We start from the raw sequence: 6,385 nt of genomic DNA on the forward strand, positions 1-6,385 counted from the left end.
GGCATTCCAGCAGCTCCTCCTGCTCCTGGGGGGTGGCCTCTTCCGGTGGGGACAGCCGGTCCCCGAGGTGAGGGTCGAAGATCGGGGCCTCCGATGCGCCGTCGCTGTCCTCGTCACCCTCCTCGCTGCGGACCCCCGGCGCTGGCACTTCCTCGGCCCGCCAGGGCTCCACGAAGGGCGCAGGTCCTGGGGCCTCCAGACCTAGTAACTGCGTCCTGGGAGACTCCATGGTCTGCCCCCAGACTTTTCCGAAGCCCGATCCCCAGTTCAAACTCTCGGACACTTATCCTCGGGCGGTAGAAGGAGCGCGCGGCGCCCGCTGGGGGTCGCCCTCCCGGCCGCCAGTCGCCCAGGCTGGAGGAGAGAGCGCATTCCACTTTGGAACCGCCTCTTAGCTGCTGCTGCCCGGGCGGAACTGGAGGAGGATGGGGGCCCGGGGCTGGCCAGGAGACACCGCCTCGGGGTTGATCGGGCCCGCGGAGGGGGAGGGCCAAGGGCCGGGAGGCGCGGCCGCCGCAACCCGTGGAAGCGAGTTCCCAGTGCTCGCGCAGAAGTCAGGACACGACTTTCTGGAGGTCGCGGGTCCCCTTTACCCCCACTCTCACTCCTAGCGGGGCTCGCGTCCGTGCCTCCTCCTGCGTCCCTCTAGGGAGAGTTCCCACTCAGTTTTCCGAGTCCCGGGTGTGGACAGTCTTGCTGCCCAGAAATTGGCACTGACTCATCTGCCCACTGCAGCTTCACCAAGGGGTCTCCTCCCGCTGCGCCATCAGTCCAGGGAATTGGGGGAGACTTGCCTATGGGGAGGCTGGAAGGCCTCGGTCCGCGGACGACGAGCCTGGGGCGCATCGCTTTCCTTCCATTCCTTCTTCCCTAACTTCGCCTGTGGCTCCCGTCCCACTCGGAAGCCAGCCTTGGTCGGGCGCGTTCGCCCCTCAGTGCCTTCTAAAGCCGGGAGGCCCAAGTTGCCGCCTTCACCTGCCCATTGGGTGGACGAGGTCGGGGTTTGGCCGAGATTGGGGCGGGCGGGTGCGGGGACAAGACGCGCAGGGGAGCGGACCGGGCTGACGGCCCGGAGCAGCCGGAGGCCATTGGCGTCGGCCTGAGAGCACGTCCCAGCTCCTCCCTCTGTCCTGCCCTAGAGACCGCCCTCTGGGTCCCACAGGAGGGGAGGAGAGGGCCCCGCGCGGCTGCACCCGCGCCGGCACCGCCTTCCAGAACCCCCAGCGCAACCTCCACAAGGGCCTGACCTGGGCGGGACAGTGCCGCCACTGCCTTGGGAGGGGACAGAGCCAGAACCAGGGCCAGGGACTGGTGGGAGTGCGTCATGGTACCTGGGGACTGAGGGGAGTTTCAAATTGGACGTATTTCTGTTTTTGTTTTTAAGGCCAAGTTTACCTTGCTCTGAAGTCAGTGTTTCTGTAAGTTCAACACCCATCAGCGTCACCAGCAGAGCTTGGGGCATCCCAGAGCGGGGTCCCATCCCCAGAGTTTCTGATTCAGCAGATCTGGGGTGGCAGTTGCTGCACAGTATTTCTTTTTCTTTTTTTTAATTGTATTTAGTCATTTATTTATTTTAATTTGACCAGAGAGACACGGGGGGAGGGGGGGTGAGAAAGCAAGCCACCAGGTTTGGGACTCAAACGGTGGTCAGCCTGTGGAAGTGTCCAGCATCTTAACCACCGCCACCTGTTGATACAGTATTTCTAACAAGGGGCTGCTCATGTCAGACCCCCGGGGACCACATTTCAGGAATTGCTAATACACCTATGTGGCTCTGTATGCAGTCAGTTATACAAAATATTGACAATTCTAAGGCCCAGCAGGAGGTGTGATGGTTAGGGTGCTGGACTCCCACTTGGGTGGCCCAGTCCTAGTCTCCATGTGGCAGCCTTGCGAGCGGAGTGTGTGTGCGGGAGTGCTCAGAGTCCCGGAAGAAGAGGAGAGGAGAGGAGGTTGCAGCGTGGCCATCTTCCCAGGAAGTGATTTCTTCCTTTCCCTCTCCCTGTGTCTGTTGCTCTCCTGTGGGCACCGCAACCCCTATCTTCTTCTAAAAAAAGAAAAGTTGAAGCATCTAGAAACATCCACTCCCAAACATGGAAACTAAAGCCTGCCTACTCAGGTAATTTAACCGAGTCAATAACTACCACACCTTATGGTCTGGCAGAATTTACAGGGCCAGGGCTTCAGGCACCTCAGTATGGAGCAGAATGGGCAAGTGGAGGGTAAGGATTTGTTTAATAACAGATATTACTTGCGTACCCACTGGGTGCCCAGTCAGTGCTTGAGGGCTCCCCCTGTGTGATCTCTTTATAGAACAACACTGTGAAATAGAAAGCAGATATGGGACTAATGGAATAGGAAGACGTTTCATCAGCCAAAGCCCAACAGCTTGGTGTGGTTGGGCCTGAACCTGGCAGGAAGAAAGAATAGTTCCTCCATCACTACCAAGCCTGGGATCGAGTGCTATCCCTGGGAAGGGACCCTCCTGGTCCCCTTACTGCGATCCTGCTAGCTATTCTGTGCTCAGAACATGACAGCGTCTCAGCTTGGGCATGGGGCTTGAAGAGGCCCCATCCACCTGAAGTGTCTTCCTGGAACAACTCCAAGATTTGGGTACAAATATGTTGTTTTACACTTCCATAGACAGTGGCATATGTGGTGTTAAATGCAAAATTCACACACTGTTTTAAAGATAAAATAGGACTTTGGAACCAGCAGATGGCGTAATAGTTGCATCAGTGGACTCCCACCTAGTTGACCGCAGTTCGAGTCCCAGACCTGGTGGCTTAAAACTCACACTGGGTGCATGTGTGTGCATGACCAAAATCCCAATAAAAGAATGGAAGAGAAGGAACTGCAACGTGGCCATGCTCCTACGGGTGATTTCTCACTTTCTGTTTCTCTCTGTCTCTTTGGCAAGCACATGTGCCCTATAAAAAAAACTCTCTCTTAAAAAAAAAAAAAAGATAAAAGAACTTTAAGGCATTTTGAGGAGATGGTGACTTCTGGGCTATAGTCCTTATGGGGGATCCCAAACACAGTTTTTGTTTGAAATTACAGCATGTGTCTTCTTTCTCTATTCATTTTTTAAAAATAATTATTTCATTTAATTTTGGGGACTAGTAGATGGTGTAGTGGTTACTTCACTGGACTCCCACAGACTCGACCACGGTTCGAGTTCTGGATCCAGCAGCTTGAACTCACACCAGGCACATGTGCATGTGTGCCCAAAATCCCAAGAGGAAAATGAAGGAGAAGAAATTATGATGTGACCATCCTCCTGGGGGGGTGGGTGATTTCTCACTTTCTGTCTCTCTGTGGTGAGCACATGTACTATATAGCAAAAATCTCTCTAAAAGAAAGATTTCATTTAATTTTTAAATTTATTATTATTATTATTATTATTATTACTATTATTATTATTATTATTTTGCTATCGGGTGCTATAGAGTACACCAGGTATGCTCACAAGAAAGAAAGAGAAAGCAAGCCTCCAAGTCCAGGATTTGAACCACAGTTGGCCATGTGGGAGTCTAGCGCCTTAACCACCACACCACCTGCTGGCCCCCCTTTCATTATTCATTTTTTTTCATGTCAGAGGGTGTGTGCATGCATGAGAGAGACAGAAAGCAGCTCCCTCTGGGCTCTAGGCATGTTGCAGTCCTTTTTCTTCTAGTCATTCACCCTCCAGGATCTAAGTGCATTGGCCTACACGTGCACGCGCATGCCCAGCATGTTCTAAATCCTTGTCAGTCACGTGACATCCAGCTTGTGTGCAGCACCTAACCATCACGCTCTGGACCCAGCCCAGTTTTCTTCGCTGACCTGCAAGCTACTCCCTCAGCACATCCAATCCCTAGATGTGAGATCTGGCCTGCGAAGAGTCTAACAGCTTAGGGATAAGTCATCCGAAAGTCCTCTGCATTAAAAACAGAAACAGCTGGACCAGCAGTTAGCGTAATGTCTATGTCGCGGAACTCCCATGTAGTCGGCCACGGTTCGAGTTCCGGACCCAGTGGCTTAAACTCACGCCGGGTGCGTGTGCATGCGTGCCCAAGATCCCCAGAGAATGGAGGAGAAAGGGTTGTGGCGTGGCCATCCCCTCTGGGGGGTGATTTCTCGCTTTCTCTCTGTTTCTCTCTGTCTTTCTGGCGAGCGCTCATGCCTTATAGCAAAAAATCCTCTCCCCAAAAAAAGAAAAGAAAAACAGAAACAGCGCTGGACCCTTCCTAGGTGATGCATCAAGGCTATCCAGGAGTCCCCCTGATCTGTAAGGGATGCATTCCAAGATGCCCAGTGAAAGCCTGAAACCACAATGGTGCCAGTTCTGTTTTTTCTTACATATATCTATGGTCAAGTTTAATGTCAAGGGCTGGCCTCGTACCGCAGCAGCTCAGCACTGTGTCGAGGGAACTAGGTCCCACATGGCAGGCCGCAGACAGAACTCTAGCCCTGGTGGCTTGAGAAACACATTGGGTGTGTGCATGCACATGCCTTGTATCCTGGCAGGAAGGAGGAACAGAGGGAAAGGGGGGTTGTGGCATGACCAGACCCCACTGAGGGGCACGCATGCTCTCTCTCTCTCTGGTGTGTGCATGCTCCCTTTGCATTAAAAAAAAAAAAAAGTTTAAGGGACCAGCAGTTAGCGGTATTGGCTATGTCACTGAACTCCCATGGAGCCGACCGTGGTTCAAGTCCTGAACCCAATGACTTAAATTCATGCCGGGCGCGTGTGCGTGCATGCCCAAGATCCCAAGAAGAGAATAGAGAAGAAGGGATTGCAGTGTGGCCATCCCCCTTGGGGGGTGATTTCTCGCTTTCTGTCTCTGTCTCTCTGGCGATCACACGGACCCCGTAACAAAAACCTCTCCAAAAAGAAAACAGTTTAACCTATACATTAGACACAGTAAGAGATTAATAATTAATAATAAAATGGGACAGTTATAGCCAAATATAACCAAATCGTGTAATACAAGTTAGGTGGAGGTGGTCTCTCAAAACACCTCGTCGTTGTACTCATCTACCTTCCGATCCCAGTTGACTGCAAGTAACTCAAACTATGGGAAGTGGAACTGCACATAATTAAACTTTATCGCCATCAAACCCTGTGGTCTGATTCCATCCGTGGCCTCCGCGACCTCTTACGGAAGGCCAGAGTGGTTCTAACATTGCCCTTTACAAGCATTTGCCACATTGCCACGTGTTTCAGCTGGTTCACAGGCCCCCCCTCGTGCCACCCAGGAGAGTTTAACTGCTCTCTGACAAGCTGTCGGACACCCAAACTAAAAATGTGTAGCCCAGAAGTCTGAACTAACTGGGCCAGGGGACAAAACCAAGCCTTGTAGCTGACCCAGCCAGACTTGCAGGCCCTCTAGATCAGATATTTTGCAACTTGTTCTGCTTTTACAAACTGACAGGAGAAAATGAAAGCGTGCCACGGCCAGAGTCACCCACGACAAAGGTCATGAAGCACACTGCAGCTGGAGAGTTGCAGGTTCCACTCTGGCTGTGTCTGTGAACAGCACTGTTCCTATCATTTAACCTCATGGTGACAAGGCATATAAAGGGTCTCCATGGTCAGGACCACCTGGCACCTTCAGGTAACCACCTGGCCATCAGGTAACCCATCAATGCTAACCAAATTGCACACTTGGGCTCATTTTTTCAGAAGGTTGTGCACAGAAGTATACCCGCTGAGATGGCTGGAAAACCTACTTGTATATTGCTGTTCCAAGCTCTTTTCAGAGTTAAGGACATTATTCCCAAGGTTTGGAATTTAGGATTTGAAAAAAAAAAAAAATCCAGGCCACCCCCACAGGCTACTGGTTAAAGGACGCTGGATCCCACGTGGCCAGCTACACAATTTGAGCCCTAGACCTAGCAGCTTGGGAAACATGCCGAGCATGTGTGCATGTGTGCCTCAAATCCCCAAAGGAGTGAGAAAGGGAGAGGAATTGTGATGTGACCATTCCCACGGAGGGTGCTTTCTCATTTTCCCACTCTTCTTTTTTCTCTATTTTTTTTTAAGGGTGAGGGCACACGCCCTCTGGCAAATTAAAAACAAACGGACAAACACGAGACACATGCGCATCCATGCCCCAGATCCCAGCAGGATAGAGCAAGGATTGGATTGCAGCGTGGCTGCACCCACTGAGGAGTGCACTCTCTCACTCTCTGTGTCTCTGTCTCTCCACCTCTCTCTGGTGAACACATGTGCTCTCTGGCCAAAAAAAGGGGAAAAACTCCTAAGAAAAAAGAAAAGGTAATTCTGAATCATCCATGTTAAAAGAACCAGAGCAAGAGACCAGCAGTTAGCGTAATGGCTATGTCACTGGACTCCCACGTAGTCGATCACGGTTCGCGTCCCAGACCCGGTGGCTTAAGA

General features: G+C 51.9%; 1 pseudogene; it reads right to left on the bottom strand.

Annotated features, from left to right (window-relative positions):
- The window catches only part of LOC102475288 (diamine acetyltransferase 1 pseudogene), a 30,188-nt pseudogene extending 29,959 nt beyond the window's left edge, over positions 1–229 (bottom strand).
- Between the last annotated feature and the right edge of the window lie 6,156 nt (positions 230–6,385).

The sequence above is a fragment of the Tupaia chinensis genome, unplaced genomic scaffold (assembly GCF_000334495.1).
Source record: "Tupaia chinensis unplaced genomic scaffold, TupChi_1.0 Scaffold000048_1, whole genome shotgun sequence".
In the NCBI taxonomy this organism is placed as follows: domain Eukaryota; kingdom Metazoa; phylum Chordata; class Mammalia; order Scandentia; family Tupaiidae; genus Tupaia; species Tupaia belangeri.